The sequence below is a fragment of the Mus musculus genome, chromosome 8, assembly GCF_000001635.26.
Source record: "Mus musculus strain C57BL/6J chromosome 8, GRCm38.p6 C57BL/6J".
Taxonomy (NCBI): domain Eukaryota; kingdom Metazoa; phylum Chordata; class Mammalia; order Rodentia; family Muridae; genus Mus; species Mus musculus.
Genome location: NC_000074.6, coordinates 81,709,457 through 81,737,392, shown reverse-complemented (window position 1 = coordinate 81,737,392; position 27,936 = coordinate 81,709,457). Strand labels below are relative to the sequence as shown.

The following is a 27,936-nucleotide window of genomic DNA, read 5'->3' as shown; positions in this document are numbered from 1 at the left end:
AATAAGACAAGGGTCACACAGGAAGCTGTAGGAACTTTAGTATGCTCTCCAAAATGACCTTATTTCCTGTTGAGAAAAAAGATATATTCACATATTCATAAATTAAATATAGGGAAAATTTCCCAATCCACCTTGAAAAGCTCAGACCACATAAGTAAAGATCAATAAATCCATATTTCTAATTAGTGTTTTTTTTCAACTTGACAAAAACCTCAACATATCTAGGAAGAAGGAATCATAATTGAGAAAATGCCTCCATAAAACTGGGATTTCTGCAAGTCTGTGAGACTATTTTTTTGTTAACGATTGATGTAGGAGAGACAAGGACAACATAGACAGTGGCACCACTGAACAGGTGGCCCTGGGGTGACCAAGAAAGCAAGCTGGCCAAATATTAAAGACAAAGACAATAAGCAGCATTCTTTCATGATCTCTGCTTTAGTTCTTCCTCTATATTTCTTCCTTGAGTCCCTACCTTGATATGGATCCTATGATCGGCACATATACACTGAAGTAAACCCCTCCTCAAGTTGATTTTGGTCAGCATCTGTTATAAGAGTAATGCAAATCAAAGATATCTATCAACAGTAACAGTTGTTGTTATTATTATTATTATTATTATTATTATTATTATTATTATAACAGTATTGTCTGTGAACAAACAATACTGTAGCAATGAAAAAAACCAGAATACACATCTAGAAAATAGACACAGAACTTTCAAGCTTCCATTTGCAAAGACTTAAGAGAAAGAGCCTTACCCTATGTCAAGAAAAAGTCAGCAATGTATACAATCAAAACTTTCCAAAAATGTTGAAAGGTCATCAATCAATCTGAATCTAGAAAACACATTGGACCAAGAATGAGGAGAAGAATGCCAGGCCACACACTGGTAGTAAAAACTCAGTCAGAATGTTTGATGAATTACTAATAGTCAGTTCAGAGGTAGCATCAGATATACAAGACCCACAAGTCAAGGGTTGTCTAGACTCATTAATAGATTCTCTGTCTTAGGCATCACTCAGGTACTTATAAAAAAAAACACCACAGAGCTGAGTGGGTGTCTAGAGACTGCACCTCTTTGTGACACATACCCATGGGAGGAAGAGCAGTCATCTCAGAAAAAGAACATAGCACTACCCTCATCACATCCAAACAGTGCAGAAATAACAGGTCCGTCCATGATGCTACACACCTAGACCCATTGCAATTATGTAGTGGAAACAGATAAAGAGAGGGAAATCTCAGGAGACAGGGTCAGTAAGGACTTTCACATGCTTTATTACAGTGCTCCAAGATCAAAGAGCTTACTATGTGGTGTGGGCTCTAAGGTGTGGGCTCTAAGAAGATAGTAGAGGACATTCCTACCTGACTCCTACCCCCACCTCAACAGACTACCGAGTGCTAATGATACTTGCACACCACTAGTAGAGACACGACAGCATTGAACAGTGAACTTCTCTCCCAGCAAAAGCCTAAAGTTGAGAGCAGAGAGCAAAGTTTCCATTCATTCAGCCCTCCCTCTACTAAGTAATAGCAACACCAAAGGAACATGCAGTTAGTTCAGTTATGCACTGAGGGTTGTCATAGAAACTATACCAAAGCCCTGCTAAGCTACTTACTAGACTGATTCCACCTCCTCTGTACAAACAGTAAAGGCTTAGAAGTAAAACTGGGATGTCTACCTCTAGTCATGAACACTCTTTTGCTGAGACTCAACTGTTCTACATAGCACACAGATAAGGAAGAAGAGGTAAATGAACAAGGAAAAGTAGGAGGAGCAGGGAAAGGAGCAGGAGAAAAACGAGGAAGAAAGGAGGAGGAAGAGGATGGGAAGAACAAGGGGAAGAGCAGAAGAAGCAGGGAGGGGGAGCTAAAACAAGAAAATTATTTTAAGAAAAAAATGTAGGAATGTCATCTAAAAAGTCAGATCTAGACAGTACACAAATGCTGAAACGATCAAAAACCAAATCAAAAGAGATAATTCTGAGGCTATAGCAGAAAATTCTACACAACTACATGAGAAATGTTAGCAAAGACAGAAACAGCAAAACAAATAAAGTTAATATTAAGAATGTAAAATACACTGAGTAGCACAATGAAGACTGTTTCTGGCAGACTGATGTATAACTGTGTCATAACCTACAAACTAGGAAACCAGAACATAGGTCAGTAGAATCCACCCAAACAGAGTCATGGAAAGCAAAGAGACTGGTGACATGTGGGTGACAACACCAAGCACATTCTATCTCTCAGGGGAGAGAATGGAGCAAATATTTGAGGCAGTACTGACTGAGATTGCTCCAAAAATGATTAAAGGCATTGACACACATATCCAAGCTCAGCAAACATTATAAAAGATAATAGACCCCTATACACCAGTAGGCATATCTCTCTCTCTCTCTCTCTCTCTCTCTCTCTCTCTTCTCTCTCTCTATGTCTCTCTATCTTTCTCTGTATCTCTCTGTCTCTCTGTCTCTGTCTCTCTGTCACACACACACACACACACAGTATAAGTCTTATTCATAGCATTGAACACCAATCACAGGGAAAATCCAAGCAAAAGAAAACAAGTTGAGAAACACAATGGCTTCACGCTAGAAGCTATGCATTACAGAAAAAAACAAATGGTGTCTTCTGTGTTCTGAAATTAGAAAACCCATCAACCCAGCATTCTACACAAGGAGGAAGCAACTGCTAAGTGCTGTTGTGTGCTAACAGCTCTTATCCAGAAATAATGAATGACAACCTCATTATCAGCATTTCAAAAAACCTTAAGAGAAGTTCTTCAAGCATAACAGACACATGCAGGTCTATGAAATAAATGAGCAGCTCCAGGATGGCACAAAGAAAATAGAAGTTAACTTCATTTCCTCTTGCTTCTAATAAGGACAAAAGATAATTGCCTAAGGCAGATATGAACATTGTCTATTCCTACGGTAAGTGTACAAGGTCCTGGGCTGGTCCTGCGGCACCGAGAACAGAACAAAAATTAAAGAAAAAGCAAATGGTTTGTGGGCCTTATTTTTGTTGTTGTCGTTACAAAAATGCTCAACTTAGTTGTTTCAATGTAAAATCAGCCACTGATAATATATAAAATACAGGCATGCTATACTGATAAACTTTACAGACAAAACTCACTATAATCTGGATTTGACTTGTAAGCCACAGACAGCAACCACTAGTTTAAAGCAAAAATAATATAAAAGTATTTTTGCTTAAATCATCTAAAATATAAATATGAATTGTGTGTGTGTGTGTGTGTGTGTGTGTGTGTGTGAAACCAACACTAAAAAGCACAAGAAGCACTGATGTATATATTGAACTGCTTATATATTAAGGGTATAGAATATGATTATTCTACTAACACATTAGAAGGTAGACACTGGGTTACCTCACTCAGGATGATGCCCTCCAGGTCCAACCATTTGCCTAGGAATTTTGTAAATTTTCTCCTTCTTAGAATTAGAAAAAATCACCCATGGAAGGAGTTACAGAGACAAAGTTTGGAGCTGAGACAAAAGGAAGGACCATCTAGAGACTGCCATATCCAGGGATCTATCCCATAATTAGCCTCCAAACGATGACACCATTGCATACACTAGCAAGCCTTTGTTGCAAGGACCGTGATATAGCTGTCCCTTGTGAGACTAGGCCGGGGCCTAGCAAACACAGAAGTGGATTCTCACAGTCAACTATTGGATGGATCACAGGGTCTCCAATGGAGGAGCTAGAGAAAGTATCCAAGGAGCTAAAGAGGTCTGCAACCCTATCGGTGGAACAACATTATGAACTAACCAGTACCCCAGAGCTTCTTGACTCTAGCTGCATATGTATCAAAAGATGGCCTAGTCGGCCATCACTGGAAAGAGAGGTCCATTGGTCAGGCAAACTTTATATGCCCCAGTACAGGGGAACACCAGGGCCAAAAAATGGGAATGGGTGGGTAGGGGAGTGGGGGGGGAGGGTGGGGGGGCTTTTGGAATAGCATTGGAAATGTAATTGAGGAAAATACGTAATAAAAAAATTAAAAAAAAAGAAGGTAGACACTGAAGAATTGCACTGACTATGACAATTATGAGATAACCATTAATGACATTTAAATGTGTGCAATAAGCTAATAATGGAGATATAGTAGAATAAAAATTTTAAATGCCTCTGTAATTTTAAAAAACAGAAAAAAACTAGAATATATTGAATCTAGTGACCATAATGGTTTTAATCCAAACATCAATTAATTATATTACTTTGAATTTATTTCACATACACACCAGTTTTTAGAACTAAGATATGCAGAATAGAACATGCAAACTCTATTTCACAGCTATGTTTAATTATTTTTGTTACATTTTAATATGATATTATAGATAGGTAAGAAGCAAAAGGATGAGAAAACATGTATACTCCAAACACTCATCAGAAGAAGGCTGGGGTCACGTCTCAAATACTGAACACAATTTATTATATATCTACTAATTTTAACAGGGTCATTGTTAGTTTTAAAATGTTAATCACCAAAAGGCAAAATAAGCCTAAATAAGTCATATGTGAATAATCTGATATAAATCTAACAGGAAAAGAAATAGATACACGCAGAGTTATATCTGAAGAAATCAATGTTCCTCTTCACTATAGAGGTAGACAAACAATCCTACCAACAAAATCACCTATCTTACACCGAGAACCCTAGCCACCTGACAGCACAACTCACATTTTCTTTTGCAAAGTAACATGAAGAATTCACTAAGGTAATGTGTGTGGATCATAAAATAAAACCTAGCAAGTTAAAAGATACAACGTCATCGAAGATATATTTTTTGCCACAGTAAAATTATACAGGGAAATACTCAGTAAAAGATATTTAGAAAGCCCTCCAAATAACTGGAGTTAAATTGTATATTTCCACATAACCCATGGATCTAAAATGAAGTTATAATGATATGTGTTATATATTTGAAATCAAGGAAATATATATAATACATGTCAAAATGTTCTTGAGGAAATGCAATAGATTTAAATGCATGTATTAGGAAAAGGCATCACAAATCCATAATCTAAGCTTGTACTTTATAATTAGAAAAGGTCAAATTACATTTGCAAAAGTGGAATAAAGAAGACAAATATAGATAACAATTATAATAGATGAAGATTACTTTCCAGGAAATATTTTAAATGCCAGCAAATCAATAGCAAAAGGCAAAAACCTCCATCAGAAACAAAATCCTTCCAATTGTATTTACTAGTAATTAAATATATCAAGCAGAACTGGCTGAGAAACACATCGGACAATTTTGAAATTCACTAGCCATCTGGCAAAGTAAATGAGATATGACACCAAAAGGTAACACTATTAAACTTCAAATCAAAATATTGGTGAACTTAAGTCATAGAAGTTTCTGCACTGATGGAGCATCAACCAGAATACAAACCAAGCTGGCAATACCTGTTAAAATCCAAGGCAAGTCATAGCAGAAACCAAGTTGACTACATATAGGTGTAGCTGAAAACTGATGCCAGCCATAGGAGAAACCAAGGTGGTGATGTCTGATACAGTTGAAGTGAGTGACAGACGTAGTACAAGCTAAGCTGATAATATCTGATAAAGTGGTAAACCAATGCTGCTTTCAAGCAGTTATTGGAAAGAAATGTTTACACATGGTTGTAAAGAAATTGTTTGGAAAATGTTCACTAGTGAAGCTCCAATAAAAAAGAAAATGTTGCAAACAAGCCAAATAACCATTACTAAGAAAGTACATCAGCATATTGGGAAGTTCCCATTCTATTTGGCAGCAAAGTTAGTAAATATTTATTTCATATAGCCAAAAGATAACACTCAGAATCTATTAAGAAAAGAGAACCAGAGGCAGGCCAAGCAGGAAGACAAGACATGATAAGATGTTTAGAGCAATTCAAAACATGTGTACTGGCTGGTTTTGTCACAGCTGGAGTTATCACAGAGAAAGGAGCTTCAGTTGGGGAAATGCCTCCATGAGATCCAGCTGTGGGGCATTTTCTCAATTAGTGATCAAGGGGGAAGGGCCACTGGTGGGTGGGACCATCCCTTGGCTGGTAGTCTTGGGTTCTATAAGAGAGCAGGCTGAGCAAGCCAGGGGAAGCAAGCCAGTAAAGAACATCCCTCCATGGCCTCTGCATCAGCTCCTGCTTCCTGACCTGCTTGAGTTCCAATCCTGACTTCCTTTAGTGGTGAACAGCAACATGGAAATGTAAGCTGAATAAACCCTTTCTTCCCCAGCTTGCTTCTTGGTCATGATGTTTGTGCGGAATAGAAACCCTGACTAAGACAACATGCAACCCAACACCCTCATCATTTAAGTTATGAAAATAGTGATCTGCAGATCAATGTTACACCGAGTATACAGACATGAGACACAACTATAGGGACATACAGGATGATCTGTAAAGTCAGAGCCCCTTGATGGTGGGAATGAGGAAGGTACTGGGAATGTGAGGAGGGAGCACAGTAGTTTTGAGTTTTCTTAAAATTCCATTAAAAATGTACTGTATTTTTCTTTATTCCTTAATTTTTGTTTATTCTTACAAATTTAATTAACAAAAAAGAGGCAAAGCCAAGTGCTGGGAAGATATAGAAAGGGAGTATATGGGGGAGGGGAGCTTTTAGTAGGTAGATGGAGTCTTAAGCTGGCCACTAGGAACACTGAGTAGGAACACATGGCCTGTGCTTAGAACCACAGACAGGGGTGAGGGGTGGTGAGTGACAACTTAACTGCTTGAGGGCTTTCTCCCCAAGGACTAAGCCTAGAGAGTACAACCGACTTAATGTCAAATATTTGTCTCATGATGCATTGAGGGAAAGATGAAACTGATAATATGATAGTAATAAGAGAATTGAAGGTCCTTTCGGCTGAATTGGGAAGCCATCGAAAGGGGAAGATATGGTTTAGTGGCAGATGAGCAAAGTATTCCGTTCTAAATGATGAGAACTTCAAAGCACAATCAGGAGATAAGTGGGTGGCTGAAACTGGCTAGCATCTAAATGACAAAGAAACTATGTATGAAGGGTGTAATAGAGGAATTTTCTATGGAAATTAAATCATCTAATCACTTAAAAGTATAACAGTCGAAACTTGGGGACCAGGAGGAGATAATGTGCCTAAAGGAAAGTTTGCAGAGAGCAGAGACATGACCAATAAATGTGATCACTGTGAGAAGTACAGAGGAGTTAGGCATCTGGAATCTTAATGAGATCATAGCAACCTAGGGGGCATCTTCCAGGCCTGAGAAAAAGATAACACTCTCATTTCTATAATGCAGACTTTATGTATCTTTGAGGAAATTGTGGTCCTTATAAGGGAAATGTTACCCAGGAAAATGAAAGGCAGAAATACTCATGGACTTGATACGACAATTTGAAAATTGAGATGAGAAGTTATGGTCAGCCAAGACTATAGTAAAATAGGAAGGGATGGCAGTAGGAACCTGGGCCTTTAGGTAGAGTACTGAGGAGACACGTTTGCGAGCACTGGGTATTGTCGGCTCTCCTGACTGGTTCCATGTTGTCTGCAACAGGCAAGGCACACTGAGGAATGGTGAATGTATGCTTCATCTTGTCTTCATTTCCTCTTTGATACATTTATGATATTTCTACCTTCTACCAATCTAGAAAAGAACAGGGTCTGGAAGTTTGGTTCCATGGTAGCATGTTTGGCTCGAATGCACAATCTTTGGGTTCAAGCACTAGTACTTTAAAAGAATCAAAACAAAGATATTTTAAAAATCAAATACAAGGCTCATGTATTGGAGTGAGTCAATGGAACATAGAATTAACACACTATGGGAAATTTGAGATGATTATGTCTGATGAGAGAATACCACCAAGACCCAGAAATGAACCAGAAATGGACCCAGCTCTCAGATTAACAGGTCCTTGTTCTAAAATGAGCTTGAGTAGCATCCTGCCTTTAGCCTGTGACATTCCTGGCTACCCCTCTTGTATCATCTAAAAATCTAAGAACTTCCACTGGATGTTTAACAAAGTCCTGAAATTTTACAACATTTTTTTCTATAGCAGTTTTATGTGGCAGGTTGAATTTTAATTAATTAATGTAAGAAGGAAAGAAAGAAGAAAAGAAAGAAAGAGAGAGAGAGAGAGAGAGGAAGGAAGGAAGGAGAAAAAGAAAATAAGAAAAAGAAAATAAGAATGAAGGGAAGGAAGGGAGGGAGGGAGGAAGGAAGAAAGAAAGGGAGAGAGAGAAAGAGAGAGAGAAAGAGAGAGAGAGAGAGAGAGAGAGAGAGAGAGAGAGAGAGAGAGAGAGAAAGAAAGTCTTTAAACCCTGTAACCCCAAACAGTTTTATAACTACTTTCACACCACAGTTTGTTGTTTTTCTGTTTTGAGATAGGGTCTTTTCTATCTCAGCTGACCTTGAACTCACTGCAAAGCCGAGAATGACCAGGAAACTTGAGATCTTCCTACTTTACTTAGCCCAGCCATACACTGCCAGCTGGGTTCATGTTGTGCTGAGAGTTGAATCCAGGACTTCTTGCTTGCAAGCTAGTGTTCTCACACTTGAGCAACATCATAAGTTCTTTCATTTTGAATCCTTTCCTTCCTTCCTTCCTTCCTTCCTTCCTTCCTTCCTTCCTTCCTTCCTTCCTTCCTTCCTTCCTTCCTTCCCTTCTTCTTCCTTCTTCTTCTTCTTCTTTTCTTCTTCTTCCTTCTTCTTCTTCTTCTTCTTCTTCTTCTTCTTCTTCTTCTTCTTCTTCTTCTTCTTCTTCTTCTTCTTCTTCTTCCTCTTCCTCTTCCTCTTCCTCCTCCTCCTCCTCCTCCTCCTTCTTCTTCTTTTTCTTCTTCTTCCTCTTCCTTTTCCTCTTCTTGTTCTTATAGATTAATTTTATTAGATATTTTCTTTATATATGTTTCAAATGCTATCCCGAAAGTTCCTATACCCTCCCCCCGGCCCTGCTTCCCTACCCACCCACCCCACTTCTTGGCCCTGGCATTCCCCTGTACTGGGACATATAAAGTTTGCAATACCAAGGGGCCTCTCTTCCCAGTGATGGCCGAGTAGGCCATCTTCTGCTACATATGCAGCTAGAGAAATGGGATAAAGAGCTAAGCAAAGAATTCTCAACTGAGGAATACCGAATGACTGAGAAGCACCTGAAAAAATGTTCAACATCCTTAATTATCAGGGAAATGCAAATCAAAACAACCTTCAGATTCCACTTCACACCAGTCAGAATGGCTAAGATAAAAAATTCAGGTGACAACAGATGCTGGCGAGGATGTGGAGAAAGAGGAACACTCCTCCATTGCTGGTGGGATTGCAAGCTTGTATAACCTCTGTTGTCTTCTAAGAATAACATGTATAAGAACTTAAGGCAATGATGCAATAATGAGATGTTAATGTCTATATTTAAATGACAAAGGTTTTTCCTTGATATTTTCTTTAAAGTGTGTATTGCAAATATGGTATCTAGCAGTACATCTCCACTGTGTCTCAAGAGCAGGGATATATAGAGATTATTATATGACCACAGGTTATTTTATATTTATTCAAGGAGAAGGCTAGAGAAGTGTGGCCTGAACAGTGGCAGATGCTTCAAAATCCTTCTAAGTGAGGTCACACAGATGCACACAGACACACAAACACAGACACACAGACACACACATACACATTATATACACACATACATATCCAAGACCAGTTAGGTTTCTTTCTTTTTTTTTTCTTTCCATTTTTTATTAGGTATTTAGCTCATTTACATTTCCAATGCTATACCAAAAGTCCCCCATACCCACCCACCCCCACTCCCCTACCCGCCCACTCCCCCTTTTCGGCCCTGGCGTTCCCCTGTTCTGGGGCATATAAAGTTTGTGTGTCCAATGGGCCTCTCTTTCCAGTGATGGCCGACTAGGCCATCTTTTGATACATATGCAGCTAGAGTCAAGAGCTCCGGGGTACTGGTTAGTTCATAATGTTGATCCACCTATAGGGTTGCAGATCCCTTTAGCTCCTTGGGTACTTTCTCTAGCTCCTCCATTGGGAGCCCTGTGATCCATCCATTAGCTGACTGTGGGCATCCACTTCTGTGTTTGCTAGGCCCCGGCATAGTCTCACAAGAGACAGCTACATCTGGGTCCTTTGGATAAAATCTTGCTAGTGTATGCAATGGTGTCAGCGTTTGGATGCTGATTATGGGGTGGATCCCTGGATAAGGCAGTCTCTACATGGTCCATCCTTTCATCTCAGCTCCAAACTTTGTCTCTGTAACTCCTTCCAAGGGTGTTTTGTTCCCACTTCTAAGGAGGGGCATAGTGTCCACACTTCAGTCTTCATTTTTCTTGAGTTTCATGTGTTTAGGAAATTGTATCTTATATCTTGGGTATCCTAGGTTTGGGGCTAATATCCACTTATCAGTGAGTACATATTGTGTGAGTTCCTTTGTGAATGTGTTACCTCACTCAGGATGATGCCCTCCAGGTCCATCCATTTGGCTAGGAATTTCATAAATTCATTCTTTTTAATAGCTGAGTAGTACTCCATTGTGTAGATGTACCACATTTTCTGTATCCATTCCTCTGTTGAGGGGCATCTGGGTTCTTTCCAGCTTCTGGCTATTATAAATAAGGCTGCTATGAACATAGTGGAGCATGTGTCCTTCTTACCAGTTGGGGCATCTTCTGGATATATGCCCAGGAGAGGTATTGCTGGATCCTCCGGTAGTACTATGTCCAATTTTCTGAGGAACAGCCAGACTGATTTCCAGAGTGGTTGTACAAGCCTGCACTCCCACCAACAATGGAGGAGTGTTCCTCTTTCTCCACATCCTCGCCAGCATCTGCTGTCACCTGAATTTTTGATCTTAGCCATTCTGACTGGTGTGAGGTGGAATCTCAGGGTTGTTTTGATTTGCATTTCCCTGATGATTAAGGATGTTGAACATTTTTTCAGGTGCTTCTCTGCCATTCGGTATTCCTCAGGTGAGAATTCTTTGTTCAGTTCTGAGCCCCATTTTTTAATGGGGTTGTTTGATTTTCTGAAGTCCACCTTCTTGAGTTCTTTATATATGTTGGATATTAGTCCCCTATCTGATTTAGGATAGGTAAAGATCCTTTCCCAATCTGTTGGTGGTCTCTTTGTCTTATTGACGGTGTCTTTTGCCTTGCAGAAACTTTGGAGTTTCATTAGGTCCCATTTGTCAATTCTGGATCTTACAGCACAAGCCATTGCTGTTCTGTTCAGGAATTTTTCCCCTGTGCCCATATCTTCAAGGCTTTTCCCCACTTTCTCCTCTATAAGTTTCAGTGTCTCTGGTTTTATGTGAAGTTCTTTGATCCATTTAGATTTGACCTTAGTACAAGGAGATAAGTATGGATCGATTCGAATTCTTCTACATGATAACAACCAGTTGTGCCAGCACCATTTGTTGAAAATGCTGTCTTTCTTCCACTGGATGGTTTTAGCTCCCTTGTCGAAGATCAAGTGACCATAGGTGTGTGGGTTCATTTCTGGGTCTTCAATTCTATTCCATTGGTCTACTTGTCTGTCTCTATACCAGTACCATGCAGTTTTTATCACAATTGCTCTGTAGTAAAGCTTTAGGTCAGGCATGGTGATTCCACCAGAGGTTCTTTTATCCTTGAGAAGAGTTTTTGCTATCCTAGGTTTTTTGTTATTCCAGATGAATTTGCAAATTGCTCCTTCTAATTCGTTGAAGAATTGAGTTGGAATTTTGATGGGGATTGCATTGAATCTGTAGATTGCTTTTGGCAAGATAGCCATTTTTACAATATTGATCCTGCCAATCCATGAGCATGGGAGATCTTTCCATCTTCTGAGATCTTCTTTAATTTCTTTCTTCTGAGACTTGAAGTTTTTATCATACAGATCTTTCACTTCCTTAGTTAGAGTCACGCCGAGATATTTTATATTATTTGTGACTATTGAGAAGGGTGTTGTTTCCCTAATTTCTTTCTCAGCCTGTTTATTCTTTGTGTAGAGAAAGGCCATTGACTTGTTTGAGTTAATTTTATATCCAGCTACTTCACCGAAGCTGTTTATCAGGTTTAGGAGTTCTCTGGTGGAATTTTTAGGGTCACTTATATATACTATCATATCATCTGCAAAAAGTGATATTTTGACTTCCTCCTTTCCAATTCGTATCCCCTTGATCTTCTTTTGTTGTCGAATTGCTCTGGCTAATACTTCAAGTACTATGTTGAAAAGGTAGGGAGAAAGTGGGCAGCCTTGTCTAGTCCCTGATTTTAGTGGGATTGCTTCCAGCTTCTCTCCATTTACTTTGATGTTGGCTACTGGTTTGCTGTAAATTGCTTTTATCATGTTTAGGTATGGGCCTTGAATTCCTGATGTTTCCAGAACTTTTATCATGAATGGGTGTTGGATCTTGTCAAATGCTTTTTCTGCATCCAAGGAGATGATCATGTGGTTTTTGTCTTTGAGTTTGTTTATATAATGGATTACATTGATGGATTTTCATATATTAAACCATCCCTGCATTCCTGGAATAAAACCTACTTGGTCAGGATGGATGATTGCTTTAATATGTTCTTGGATTCGGTTAGCGAGAATTTTATTGAGGATTTTTGCATCGATATTCATAAGAGAAATTGGTCTGAAGTTCTCTATCTTTGTTGGATCTTTCTGTGGTTTAGGTATCAGAGTAATAGTGGCTTCATAAAATGAGTTGGGTAGAGTACTTTCTACTTCTATCTTGTGAAAAAGTTTGTGCAGAACTGGAATTAGATCTTCTTTGAAGGTCTGATAGAACTCTGCACTAAACCCGTCTGGTCCTGGGCTTTTTTTGGCTGGGAGACTATTTATAACTGCTTCTATTTCTTTAGGGGATATGGGACTGTTTAGAAGGTCAACTTGATCCTGATTCAACTTTGGTACCTGGTATCTGTCCAGAAATTTGTCCATTTCGTCCAGGTTTTCCAGTTTTGTTGAGTATAGCCTTTTGTAGAAGGATCTGATGGTGTTTTGGATTTCTTCAGGATCTGTTGTTATGTCTCCCTTTTCAGTTCTGATTTTGTTAATTAGGATTTTGTCTCTGTGCCCTCTAGTGAGTCTAGCTAAGGGTTTATCTATCTTGTTGATTTTCTCAAAGAACCAACTCCTCGTTTGGTTAATTCTTTGAATAGTTCTTCTTGTTTCCACTTGGTTGATTTCACCCCTGAGTTTGATTATTTCCTGCCGTCTACTCCTCTTAGGTGAATTTGCTTCCTTTTTTTTGGAGCTTTTAGATGTGTTGTCAAGCTGCTAGTATGTGCTCTCTCCCGTTTCTTCATGGAGGCACTCAGAGCTATGAGTTTCCCTCTTAGAAATGCTTTCATTGTGTCCCAAATGTTTGGGTACGTTGTGGCTTCATTTTCATTAAACTCTAAAAAGTCTTTAATTTCTTTCTTTATTCCTTCCTTGACCAAGGTATCATTGAGAAGAGTGTTGTTCAGTTTCCACGTGAGTGTTGGCTTTCTGTTATTTTTTTTGTTATTGAAGATCAGCCTTAGTGCATGGTGATCTGATAAGATACATGGGACAATTTCAATATTTTTGTATCTGTTGAGGCCTGTTTTGTGACCTATTATGTGGTCAATTTTGGAGAAGGTACCATGAGGTGCTGAGAAGAAGGTATATCCTTTTGTTTTAGGATAAAATGTTCTGTAGATATCTGTCAGATCCATTTGTTTCATCACTTCTGTTAGTTTCAGTGTGTCCCTGTTTAGTTTCTGTTTCCATGATCTGTCCATTGGTGAAAGTGGTGTGTTGAAGTCTCCCACTATTATTGTGTGAGGTGCAATGTGTGCTTTGAGCTTTACTAAAGTTTCTTTAATGAATGTGGCTGCCCTTGTATTTGGCGCATAGATATTCAGAATTGAGAGTTCCTCTTGGAGGATTTTACCTTTGATGAGAACAAAGTGCCCCTCCTTGTCTTTTTTGATGACTTTGGGTTGGAAGTCAATCTTATCAGATATTAGGATGGCTACTCCAGCTTGTTTCTTCATACCATTTGCTTGGAAAATTGTTTTCCAGCCTTTTATTCTGAGGTAGTGTCTATCTTTTTCTCTGAGATGTGTCTCCTGTAAACAGCAAAATGTTGGGTCTTGTTTGTGTAGCCAGTTTGTTAGTCTATGTCTTTTTATTGGGGAGTTGAGACCATTGATGTTAAGAGATATTAAGGAAAAGTAATTGTTGCTTCCTGTTATTTTTGTTGTTAAAGTTGGCATTCTGTTCTTGTGGCTGTCTTCTTTTAGGTTTGTTGAGGGATTACCTTCTTGTTTTTTCTAGGGCATTGTTCCCGTTCTTGTATTGGTTTTTTTCTGTTATTAACCTTTGAAGAGCTGGATTCGTGGAGAGATAATGTGTGAATTTGGTTTTGTCATGGAATACTTTGGTTTCTCCATCTATGGTAATTGAGAGTTTGGCTGGGTATAGTAGCCTGGGCTGGAATTTGTGTTCTCTTAGTGTCTGTATAACATCTGTCCAGGCTCTTCTGGCTTTCATAGTCTCTGGTGAAAAATCTGGTGTAATTCTGATAGGCTTGCCTTTGTATGTTACTTGACCTTTTTCCCTTACCACTTTTAGTATTCTATCTTTATTTAGTGCATTTGTTGTTCTGATTATTATGTGTCAGGAGGAATTTCTTTTCTGGTCCAGTCTATTTGGAGTTCTGTAGGCTTCTTGTATGTTCATAGGTATCTCTTTCTTTATATTTGGGAAGTTTTCTTCAATAATTTTGTTGAAGATGTTTGCTGGTCCTTTGAGTTGAAAATCTTCATTCTCATCCACTCCTATTATCCGTAGGTTTGGTCTTCTCATTGTGTCCTGGATTTCCTGGATATTTTGAGTTAGGATCTTTTTGCATTTTCCATTTTCTTTGATTGTTGTGCCGATGTTCTCTATGGAATCTTCTGCACCTGAGATTCTCTCTTCCATCTCTTGTATTCTGTTGCTGATGCTCAAATCTATGGTTCCAGATTTCTTTCCTAGGGTTTCTATCTCCAGTGTTGCCTCACTTTGGGTTTTCTTTATTGTTTCTACTTCCCTTTTTAGGTCTAGTATGGTTTTGTTCATTTCCATCACCTGTTTGTATGTTTTTTCCTCTTTTTCTGTAAGGACTTCTACCTGTTTGATTGTGTTTTCCTGTTTTTCTTTAAGGACTTGTAACTCTTTAGCAGTGTTCTCCTGTATTTCTTTAAGTGATTTATTAAAGTCCTTCTTGATGTCCTCTACCATCATCATGAGATATGTTTTTAAATCTAGGTCTAGGTTTTCGGGTGTGTTGGGGTGCCCTGGACTGGGCGAAGTGGGAGTGCTGGGTTCTGATGATGGTGAGTGGTCTTGGTTCCTGTTAGTAGGATTCCTACGTTTACCTTTCGCCATCTGGTAATCTCTGGAGTTAGTAGTTTTAGTTGACTCTGTTTAGAGATTGTTCTTCTGGTGATTCTGTTACCGTCTCTCAGCAGACCTGGGAGACAGATTCTCTCCTCTGAGTTTCAGTGCTCAGAGCACTCTCTGCTGGCAAGCTCTCTTACAGGGAAGGTGCGCAGATATCTTGTTTTTGGACCTCCTCCTGGTCGAAGAAGAAGGCCCAAAACAGGGCCTCTCTCAGAAGCTGTGTTGCTTTGGCAGTTCCCAGAAGCTGTCAGCTTCTGTGGTGCAGACTCTCACCTGTGCAGACTAAAATCCTAAGTTCCAGGGAGTCCTGCAACCAAGATGGTGACCGCTGCTCCTGAGGCTGAGGCTGTCTCCCGAGCCAGGCGGACACCTGTCCTCTGGTCCGGACGGTGGCCGGCTGTCTGTGGCCCGCCAAGAGTGCTGCCTCAGCGGCTCTGTGCTTCTGCCCGTCCCAGAAGCTGTCCGGTTCTCTGGCGCACCCTCTAACCTGTTCAGACTAATTTCCTAAGTTCTGCTGAGTCCCGGAACCAAGATGGCGACAGCTGCTGCTGAGGCTGAGGCTGCCTCCCAAGCCAGGCGGACACCTGTCCTCTGGTTCGGATGGTGGTCGGTTGTCTGCGGCCTGCCCAGGCTGCTGCCTCAGCGGCTCTGTGCTTCTGCCCGTCCCAGAAGCTGTCCGGTTCTCTGCTTATGATGATACATTTCAAATTCTAAGCAGTATTGATCAAAATATCTGCAGTTTCGGATGATGCATTTCTCTCTCTTTTTTGAAATTTAAAATTTCTAAGTTAGACAGAAAACACATTTTATTCAAACACTGTCTTCTGCATTTTTATTATTGTAGGCAAGAATAAATGTCCAGGTGTGACTATTGGAATTTCACTTTAGCTCTGTAGAGAAGTTCACATAGTGCCCAGGGTTATCTACAAAGGATATAACATTTTTTCATTGCTGGATTCTTAGTTCTCTGAAGCACACACAATCACACATCATAGCTTAAAATATTTACTTAGTAAAATCACTCTACAGTGAACATAAATTGTACAGTGTGAAGCAAGGAAGATTGAGTTGCTAAACAACTGACTCCAAATGAACAGGGGTGAAGTGTTACATTCAAGGACACTAAGGCGCCTACACATTCATGCTGCAATTGTCTAAGACATGTCACAGAACTAGAACAAGCCATGGGTTGATTTAATAAATCCATCCATATCATGAGTTGTCTTCTCTGATCAGAAAGGAATGGCAAGCACTAAGACATGGAGGGACTGGGAACGCACTTTATGCCTGAATAATATATATAAAATCATGGGACAACTTCACTACTTCTCCTTGCCTACCTTCCTGATGGCTTGTAGAGGTCAATTCCATGACTTCTTCAGTTCTAGCAAGAGGAAAAGTGAAGAGAAGATATACCCTCCATTTGTATGACATGCATTTAATAAGCACCGAACATGTACAAAGTGCATGGAACACATAGAAAAGTTTCCTCTTCAGTCTCTGTAACACTGGTTTTCAGTGCTTAATATTACTAGCACTGCAGCTGGGTCTATATTCAGCCCTATACCCCTTTCTCTGCACCCCTCTCTCCAAAAACCTCTTTCTGTACCTCTCTCTGTACCCCTCTCTTTGCCCCCAATCACTACATCCCTCTGCAACCCCCTCTGCACCCCTCTCTATTCACCCCTCTCTCTGTACCCCTCTCTCTGGCCCCTCTCTCTGTACTTCCCTTGCGTCATCTCTTGCTCTGTCCTCCACACACCTCTGCCTTCATCACTGTCACATAGAACTTCTGACTCCTCTTTTCCCTGAGAAGTACTGTGAACATTTCCTCACTAGTCTCTGTTCTTTTATTGATGTAACAATCTTGCCTTTGTTTTAATACTTCTTGCTGCTATTCTAGGGCCTCTTTACATTCTTTTATGCCATATTATTCTGGTGTATATGCTGGAGTTCCTCTCACATGGCATCTATAATTCTAGTCATTCACCAAGTGACTAGCAAGTGCTTAAAGCACTGACAATGAGTATCAGTCAGCTTACCATGCTCTTCTGCTTACTCTGGCTTCTTGGACAATTTATTTCACTATATTATTCCTTGGATACACTTTTTTATATTGGGAAGATGCTAATTCCCATTTATTAGACTATGCCAACAACTAAATATATTAACCTGCAGTATGTTTTTGGGTGTAATGTTGAAAGCAGGGTGTGGTACTGCAACTGAAGACTCTCCTGGTGACCAGAAGCAAATGGAAGTGCATGCCATGCATTCTAAAAGACCACCGAAGCAAGATTTACTCAAGCTTTACCTGTGGTATACCCCTTCATGTCAAGAGAAGAGGCAGGGAGGCTGTAGAAGCAGATATGCAGAAACAGTTCTCAACATCATGCACATGCAACTTATTAACCAAAGATGGAACATAGGAAAAGACATAAGAAAAAAGATGCATGAAACTTTCAATGAACCAAGGTTCCACTGGATAGCAGCAGGTCTGGCTCCTGACTCTGAAGAATATAAACAGGAAATGGAGGACCCATTTATCCTGACACAGCCAACTGATAAGTCTTTTGTCATGATATTCACAGGCTGAATTCCTCACTCCAGTAATGCAGGTGTCAGGATGGGAGCAAATCACGAGTTTTCTCGTGGTTCACTCTCATGGAAGGGAAAAATAAGATGATACAGAAGAGAGAGAAAAGGAAGAGAGCATGTCACTTGGCTTTCATAGACTCTGTTGAGCTCAATTTCTACTGATGTCAAACACAGAACACTTTCTGAAAACTAAACAAATATTAAAGTAGTGAAATAATAATCTCATGGGGCACCTAGCGCTGCTCCATGAATTTCCTGTTTAATAGGAATTTAAAAGATTTGTATGTCAAAAAATTTGGAGACAAATAAAAGGAGGAAGGGAGAAAGAGTGAGAGGGAAAGAGAAAAAGAATAAGGAAGGCAGTAGGAAGAGAGGATTCTAAATGAAATCAAAGACAAATGGCCAAGGATGTGGACTATCCATGAATGTCAGCAAAGTGACTGGTACAATGGAAGCAGCATATAGGTGTGATCTCATCTAATGGCAGCATTCACTGGAAGCTCGGATAATTCCTGCCATTATGTGAGGCATGGTTTTTAACCCAAAGAATAGCATAAGTGGACTTATTTGTTCTGTGATACTGTGAACTGACAGTGTCACTCAATGAACCAAACACTGAGCACCTACTGAGTAAGCCTCAAAGTGCCATGTGCAATTCAGCAACATGCTGCCTTGACTATAAGTGGAGCTTACAGCCAGGGTGGAAGAATCTATAACATTATAACACCACCAAGAGCCAGTTTGAATGAAAAGATCAATGAATCTGCCTTTGAGTCTGCCTGTGTTGGACACAATCGATAAGCAGTCTCCATGCTTTCAATGGAGACACTCTGTGCTAGATATCACGGTACATGTCCACAAAGCTAGCATCCTTTCTGGTTTGGCTTCCTGCTGTTTCCTTTCTAGTGCTCACTAATATACATCTAGCTTGCGTACGAAGCACCAGCCAGTATGTAATTGGAGACACCAGGCCAAATAGAAATTGTACTGAAAACTGAAATTAGAAAATCTAAAGATAAAGATGATGGGTGCGACATGTAGAGAATAGTTAAAGAGAATCCAGGGCAGCACAGAGAGGGAGGGAGTCGATGTGTATCCGAGACTTCAGAACGGAAGACCACTATTCTTCCTAACAAAGAAAACAAAAACTCTGGGAATTATAACCTATGAAGAATGAGAGATTTTACTCGTCTGAAAAGGGGCCTCAGTAAGTTCACATTGCAACTGTGTAGCAAATCCTCAGAGGCCCCTGTAAGCCCTCACTGGTTCTTGCTCAGTACAGGTTATCTCACTATTTCTGTTTTCCTCTTGACTTGCTTCCGTGTCAATCCATGTTGATCCTTGGCTTTCTTTTCCTTGTCTTAAGAAACTATTTTCAATTAAGATTTCTAATTATATTCCAGATTTGAAACGCTCCTTAGTAGAAAGCAAACGAGGAGATGAATAGTGAAAGGAAGCTACCTCGTGTCTCTCAGCAGGTAAAACAGAGCCTTGGGGAATTATTTCTGATTTTCTTCTTTTTCAATAATAATTAAGATGTTGAATTCATCTATAAAAACCCATGGCCTTTCATACAGAAGTGATAAACTTTCTCTTGGTAAAGTGTGAATGAGCTATAGATCTCCGAGTCCTTGGGACTTTTGTCACCTTGTGTAGGCAATCCCAGCATATATATTCTTTAACATATGGACCTAAGCCTCAGCTCTACTCACTAGCCCCGCTGCAAGAAGTTTGCTTGATCTGGGGATTAAGGGTAGGCTTAAGTTATGAGAATTTTAAAATTAAGACTAAGCATTTTGGGTGGAAAGAAATGAGTCAGGTTAGTTAAGATGCAAACAGTAATTTGGTGGTTTTCCTGTGTTGATTTGACTTTAAAAACCAACATTGCTAATGCTGTTATTAAACATTATTTATTAAGCTCTTATTTCAGAGATCCTTATTGTCACCTAACACTAGCTCTTCACTTCCAAATATACTGAGTACTTGAAGCAACTAGCCATATAATCTAGGCAAGAACACTCTGTGCTAGGTGAAGCTAAACCGCCCATGTGAGGAGATTCCCTGGCTTCAGTTGTCTGGGTTTTGGGAAACTACCTGTGCTGGTTTAGTATCCATAAACATAAAATGGGCCTCCATTCCTAAAAGCATGCTTGGCTCAGCTGTAAAGGAATATGTTAAAACAGATCCCAAGAAAATCTAATGAAACTACTCTCACTACAATCCTATAAATAGATTTGGGAAATATTAAGATAAGTAGAACATAAACGTACAATATTAAACATTAAGTTCGTGTCTGCACATACATATCTGCCAATGTGTGTGTGTGTGTAGTGTGTGTGTAGTGTGTTCGAGTGATGTGTTCTTAAAAATAATTTGTTTATTTTTATTGTATGTACATTGGTGATTTGATTGCATGTATGTCTGTGTGAGGGTACCAGATCCTCTGGAACGGTAGTTACAGGCTACAGACAGTTATGGGCTGCCATGTGTTTGCTGGAAATTGAACTCAGGTCCTCTGGAAGAGCAGCCAGTGTTCTTAACTCCTGAGGCAACTCTCCAGTCCCCTGGAGTGATTTTTTTTAATACATTAGGTAAAAGCTATCTCTATATCATACAAATGCTGACCTGTAACCAGCAGAGATCTGATTACAGGTCAAGTTTTGGTATTGTTAGCCATCACTTGTATCAATGTTTTGTAAACACTCCTTCTCTCACCTGATCAGTAAACTAAGAATCTCATGGCCTATTGCAAAGTCAGGAGGGAGAAGATGGGACTTTCGGGAAGAGATAGGATTGTGGGAGAGGAACTAATAAGTCACGTGGCAAACATAGAACAGATGAGTTATTAAGTTATGAGCTAGTTGAGAATGAGCCTAACTATAAGGTCTAGGCATTCATAATAAATGTCTCCCATTATTCAAGAGCTGGTGGTCCCCCAAAAAGTCCTTTAATAGTAATTTGTGTGTGTGTGTGTGCGTGTGTGTGTGTGTGTGTGTGTTGATTTTGCTTTGGTACGATGTATAAAGAGTTGATGCTGTTATTCTGTGCTTAAAGCAGCTGATAATTTCAGTTTTCAGATAAGTCCAAACTCTCTTTACCTCAAACCTTGATATAAATTTTGTTACAGGGAAGTTGCACCCAAAGGTATGAACTCATTGGACACTTCTCCATGCAGCAGTGACCCAATTTCACTTCCCCAGGAGATGGAATGCAAAGTTTGAGGGAAAGGGAAAGATCTAAAACCATCTCTATGCTGCGAATCAAGAGAAAATACATGGGCCAGGCACAACAGCAAAAACAAAACATACGTTAAATTTACAAAGGCAAATGGTCCATAGTCACCTTATGATAGATATTAATCCCCTGTCATGCCAGGCTGGTTTCTTTCTTCACCTTAGACTTAGCTCATGTCTGTCTCCACCTGCGTGATCATAATGATGTCACAGTACCCATTCTATTTCTTATTTCTGAGTCCTTTTCTTTTCCCATCCCCTTTTTCTTCCTCCCCTCTCCCTTCTTTTCTTCTCCTTTTCTTCCTCCTCCTCATCTTCCTCTGTTTCCTCCTTCCATTTTTATTTCATGCTCATAAATATTCCTGAGTATCTTTATATAAGCTCACACTTTAGGTCTTAATCTAAAAGACACCCAGAAAATAAATACTATTTATCCAAACTCAGTAAACTCTTCCATTCTTTCTCAGTGTGTTGCCCTATTGAATGCTGCACTTTTCCTTAATAGCATTTAATCATAAACTCTTCTCACATATGAATATTTGCTTATATTATCTCTCCCACTGGGCATTAAGTCCTGTAAAGGCAAGAATGAACATTCCTGTCCCGTGCAGTCTTGTAAAAGCCTTTCAGAGGTTGCTTCCTAATGGGTAATGATACTTTGTTAATTTTCACATTTCTGTCTATACCCACTGTACTTGAAGCTTCCAAATATTACCTTTGTAGACAAAGCAATTAATTTATATTCATAATATACTCAACTGCCTTTCAGTATGCATTCACACCTATCTAAGTCACCAAACAAGCACTGCTATAAAACAGATTGTTAACAAAGAAGTGATATGCTTGAACAGTTATCATTGCAATGCTTATTATGTATTGTTATGGGGAATGACTCCTGTACCTGATATAGGTTGTGTTCTTCAACACCTTGTACCTTTGATTATTGTTTCGCTGGTTTTAGGGCTCTGTAAAGTACAAAAGAACAAAGTTTTAGAATGTTGTATTTTACACACACACACACACACACACACACACACACACACCTCATCTTATTAAAGTATCCATCCATGAATAGATCAAATAAATACACAGCATTATAAACATGGGGGACTCATTACATTGTTCATAAAATACTACTTCTAGTCTGAGATAATAACCTTGTAACTCAAAGAGATTACTAGAAGAATTATCATTGTCCTTTATGTCCTCCTCACATGTGCCCGGTACTGTTCTTTGCCAGACACTGCTCTACATTGCATAGATTAATTCTTTTATTCCTCATACCACAGGCCATCATGAGTTCAACACAGTAGGTCTATATTACCCAAACCCTACACATTCCAAGAATGACTATCTTCAAGGCTAGCCTTTAGTTGGCTTCTGGGGGACAACTTATGAACTCTTAAAACAGTCTGATAAGAGGCTCTGGACTTTTCAGACCTTAGTGTCATTTGTACCTTGTCTCTCCTCTTCCCAGTATTACCTTCTTCCTCACCTTTCAAACCCTCCCCCTACCAACCCCTCCTCATATTCACATCATCTCTCTTCAGTTTCTCTTCTCACATCATAGCCCCCTTTCCTTTCCTAGTGTCTGTATTTTTTCCAGGGTTTATGCCCACAAAAGACAGGGAATAATATTGCTTTACATTTACATAAGATTACATAATAAATGCATGTATTTGTGTATGTGTATAAAGGCATCACTGTTGTATTTCATTGCTTCACAGAACTTGAACGTGAGTTTCTGTTACTGAAGACACCATATACTTTAGACAAAGGACTTGAAGGAATCCAGCTGGATCCTACCCAAATGTCTCTTCCCTAAGGGCTGACTTTCATTGTACCAGAAGATCTTATGCAAGATGTCAAGGGAAAAAGAATCAATAGTGTTACCCAGCTGTGACACCAAGACCCACAATGGCTAGCATAACAAGAGATACCCAGGTGCACCACTGGCACTGTATCTTAGTAGTAACAAGCACCTATCTAATTGGACATTAGATGCACTCAGCAGGAGGAGCTTTATGCTTCATACTCGAAATCTAGCCACCTAGTCATGGCTGTGAAGCTATGGAGACTAAAGGTGAACCTACAACTGACATTTCTTGAGTAAGTATCATGTCTAACACTATTCTAAATGCATATTCTTAGAGCAACAGGTAAATGTCTTGTGTCTCTCATTAAAGAAGCTTCTATTTGCAGCAGATAGAAAAACATACAGAAAGCACAGCTGGTCAAAATGCAGAGAATGATAGTGGGATACCCAGCCCAAGTGACATATTTAACCAGCTCCCTACACCAAAATCACAGAGCACTGTGGAAGAGGGACCAGCAAATCTAAGGGCCAAAGGATCAGGAAATCTGCTGCGAGATGTCTTCTATATATTACAGAGAGGTGCATGTGTGAAACTCAACAACATGGTTGTTTAAACAAGATGTCAAAGATGATAACACCAGTTGACATACAATATGAATAAGGGTGATCTCACAACACCCCATCCCTTGAGGAAGAGCAACAGGTAATTAATGACTACTGGGAAAGGGAATATCTGTCTTCCCCAGAGATGAAAAACAGTAATGAATTGGAGATGATGGCTGATGAATATATAGGACACCTTATATGAGATACTTTTAATTAATTCTTTAAAGGCATGCCTTGGCATGGATGATGCTTTACTCTTTGTTGTTCCAGATAGTCAGATGAGTATATTACAAAGCATGGCTTAGAATGAAGACCTGAAAATGCTTTAGGGAAAGGGACACTGGAGTCTAGACAACTAAAGTCAGTCATTCACCTGCTGGCTCATGTAATTAACTTCAGCTAGGACTCTGGAGCTCAGAGTCCAAATGAGTTCACTTGGTTTTCCATAAGTCATTCCTGTTGCATCTTTTTTGCTGAGATCTCTGAGCATGGATGTACAGGACTCCATCAGAAAGAAATACCAAAAGTCATTCTCTGAGTACCTTCATGAGCCTTCTCCTACCATGGATTCAAGTTTACATCCTTTTACTCCTGTAAAATATGCCAAGGTTGTTCAGCTCTTTTGAGTATTAGGAAGGCTCTTAGTGCCTATCTGAGAGTGGCCCTGGGGACATAAGTACTTTCTGTCTCAGGAATCGGTATATGAAAGGAACTGAGCAAAGAAAGCTCACGTATCACAGTCATAGTCCAGCCATTAGTTGGAATCATTACGTTAATTCTAGCACAATGTTATTGATCGAAATTTTGAACATTTTGCCCATATGCAATGTTTTCTTTAATCACAGTATTTATTTTTATATGCCATGAATAAGTATATTTTTTAATGCCACCTTAGCCCACTCCTTGTATTTACAATAAGGAAAGATAACTTTCAATTTTTTATCTTCATTATTAACTACAAATATTTCATTTTATCTATAAGAGTTATAATAAACTAGCTCACATCAAGGTCGTTGGGTCAATATACAGGAATGAATGCGATAATGGAAAATATTTCATTGAGTTAATTATACTTTTTTAAACTGTTGTGCTACTTAGAAAACAAAATTCTTCCAGTCCTCACAGTGATGAAGGTGCAACATGTGAATCCCTTTCACATTGATTCCCAGGTCACACCAAAAGCTAAAATATTCAGATATGCAAGTTGCTTCCAGAAAATGATGTAGTATATGCATGGAGCCCAAATGCAGCCTATCTAAGTTGTATCGTAATAATAGTAATTAGCAAGACTTAAGGTCAATGTTATGAAAATGGATATGCTATATTCTTTAGAATGTAATAACAAAAATATGCAAATTATCCATACATATAGAATAAAAATATTTTATATTGAGGGATGGGCTCAAGGATATAGACTACATTGATACAAAGAGCCCATGGCAAATGGCTTTTAATTTAGACAGTTAATTAAACTGCAGTGGAGTAAAAAATACATCAGACCTATATTGGGAAACAAAATATTCCATCACTAATTCTCTTAAAAGATCTGATTTAAATGTGATAGATCCAGTAATGGGTTGGATAAGTGATAGGAATCTTTGTAATAAGAAGTTAGATAAAACAATGAAACTGAAGGAAATATAACCTATCAATCAGTTGCGAAATAGATGTAAAACAATCTGTAATACACAACATATGCCATATGTTTGGCATATTAAGCTTTTATTTTGGTAAATACTACAAAAGACACTCTGGTCATGAGATCATGATCGCTTTGTACCTGAGATGCAAACTTCATGCTAGCACTTAAACATACTATAAGTTACCCATCTTTTAAAGGTCACCAAGAAATTAACATTTTAAGCCAGGTGTGGTGGCACACGCCTTTAATCCCAGCACTGGGGAGGCAGAGGCAGGTGGATTTCTGAGTTCAAGGTCAACTTGGCCTACAAAGTGAGTTCCAGGACAGCCAGGGCTACACAGAGAAACCCTATCTCAAAAAACAAACCAAACCAAAAAACAAAACAAAACAAAACAAAACAAAACAAAAACAAACCAACAACAACAACAACAAAACAAACAAAAAAAAAAGAAATTAACATTGTGTCCCCTTGTACATATTACAGGAGTCAATGTCCCTTCCTTAGTATCACAATAAAGTGAATATCATTACATTAAAAATTGTGATGAGTCTATCCATACAAAAGAAATATAGCTGCTTAGATATAAAAACATTTTTATGTGATACATAGTGCCCCAACATGTCCTTAAATGACTTTTTAAATGCAAGAAAAGAAATAAATAAGAATTATAGAATAATTGTGCAAGACCAAAGAACAAAATTTTATGATGCAGAAACCTCTGTTGTGAGGTATGAACCTGAATCTCTCAGGCTTCTTTTGTCCTTGTTGTGGTGTTACTCATTGCTTGTTATTCCCCATCCTGTAGCCAGAACTAATATTTGCTCTAATCTTCTGAAGGCCATAGACCCACTAAACAAACACCCCAAGGAAGTTATTGCAAACAGTAAGTCTCATTTAACACAATCATCATTACCTGCTCAGTAATTATCAAACAGGACATTTCCATTCATTAGAATATGAGCATTTCTTTTAAGACAAACATTAAAGTTCTATTATGAGTGACTTCCTGGTCTTAGACCATATTGAACATTATTGTTTATGATTATGATGTGTCACATTCAAAGAGGTGGAAATGGCACCATCTGGGATTGCTTTTTCCATGACAGAGGTCAGTGCATTCTTTGGTCTGTGTCTCCCTTCTCAGGTCCAGTCTTCCCTTCTACTATAGATGTCTAGGCTTATGTGGATCAATCTAACAGGAACTGTACTGGAGACTGTTGTATTTTACATGCTGACCCACAGAAGACACTTGAATTTTAGATGCTTTATACTGACCTGAGATATCTGGGTGATTTTGGAGAAGAGCCTTCTCAGTAAGAGATTTTGTCATATGTTAACCATAGGAGCTGGGACGGTTGAATTAAAAAGTGGTCAATGTTCAGAGAGAGAATAAAAGGCCCTCAGGGAATCTTGAAATACAGAAGTCTTCAAGTATCCCAGAAACAAATCAAGCCTTTGTTCCCTACAAGGGCTGGGATTTATATATCTGTTTTAACATAATATCTATATGTCATCATTGAATGTTATTATAATTAACCTCTTCTAAAATAAGGTGAAAAATTCTATCCCCTACATCAACTTTCTAAAACCTTACTACTGTAGCCTAATTTCCATCATTTATTTCAAGAGCAAAGTGCAATTTAGCAGTCATGAAGGTTAACCTCAAAATGGTCTTAAATCAACTGTATAATACTTCGAATTGTTAGAATTAATAAAATAACTCAAGCATATTCCCAGGATGGAAGGTAAATTTGTAACAATAACTTTTCTATGTAATAGTAAGAAATAGAAAGTAAACCATTCAAAATATATGAAAGTGATTTCCCAGTAGTAGCAATAATAACCTGAATTGTTGCTGCAGTAACAACAAAATCAATAAAATAACTTATGAATAGCTGTGTAAATAAAATTATAAAAAGCTGTAAAATGAACTAAGGCACGATAATGCAAGCATGAGTGGAAAAGTATTTACAATAAAAATATCACTTTTGCACAAATTAATTTCTATTTTTAATACATTTCAAGCAAAAATTCTAACGGGAGTAATTTTACAGCCTGTTAAATTTTTCCTGAGTTCATTGAAGCTGCATATCATAAAGAAAATTTTGAGTATGGATGCTAAAGATGTTTGCTCTAATGATAAAATGTCATTGTGATACAACATTTAACACCATACAGAAATGACTCGGAAAGGAATGTACATATTTATGGTACCATATGGGAACCTGCCAAATGTACTGCTTTATTCATCCTGTCATTCAACATTACGTAGCACCTGACATGTACAACCATGCTACATATGGAAATGACGACGTATTACTTTACCCTCAGATTAATTTTGGAGGGGAAAAATTAATTGCCATTTTCATTAGTATAATTTAATTTAAACTGACATGGACTCCATGGAAACAGACAGAGAGAAACATAAATTAAGGGTGCATTAAAAGAACTACAAGTGCAAAAGAAAAAAATTGTCCAGGAGCTGTGGAGAAAATTGCCTACATTTTAGAAAGAAAAACACATTTGTAATATCCAGCATGGATACCAATTGCAGGTGTATTGTGGAGACGAACACAAAGAAATACAAAATAAAAATAAAAGTAAATGAAGTTCATTTACATACAGTTTTATAGAGATCAAGAGT

General features: G+C 38.7%; 1 protein-coding gene across 16 annotated transcripts in view; it reads right to left on the bottom strand.

Moving 5' to 3' along the window:
- The window catches only part of Inpp4b (inositol polyphosphate-4-phosphatase, type II), a 792,047-nt gene that overhangs the window by 396,920 nt on the left and 367,191 nt on the right, over positions 1-27,936 (bottom strand). For 9 of the 16 annotated variants that reach the window (XM_017312729.2, XM_006530858.3, XM_006530854.3 and 6 more), the window contains one exon: positions 22,129-22,192. The exons of 4 other annotated variants lie outside the window; for them this stretch is intronic. The gene's annotated coding sequence lies outside the window, so the exon portion shown is untranslated. Of the gene's footprint in view, positions 1-475; positions 548-16,739; positions 16,757-22,128; positions 22,193-27,936 lie in introns of those variants that run through there. 3 more of the 16 variants (XM_006530855.3, XM_030243490.1, XM_006530857.3) reach the window with 2 other exon arrangements.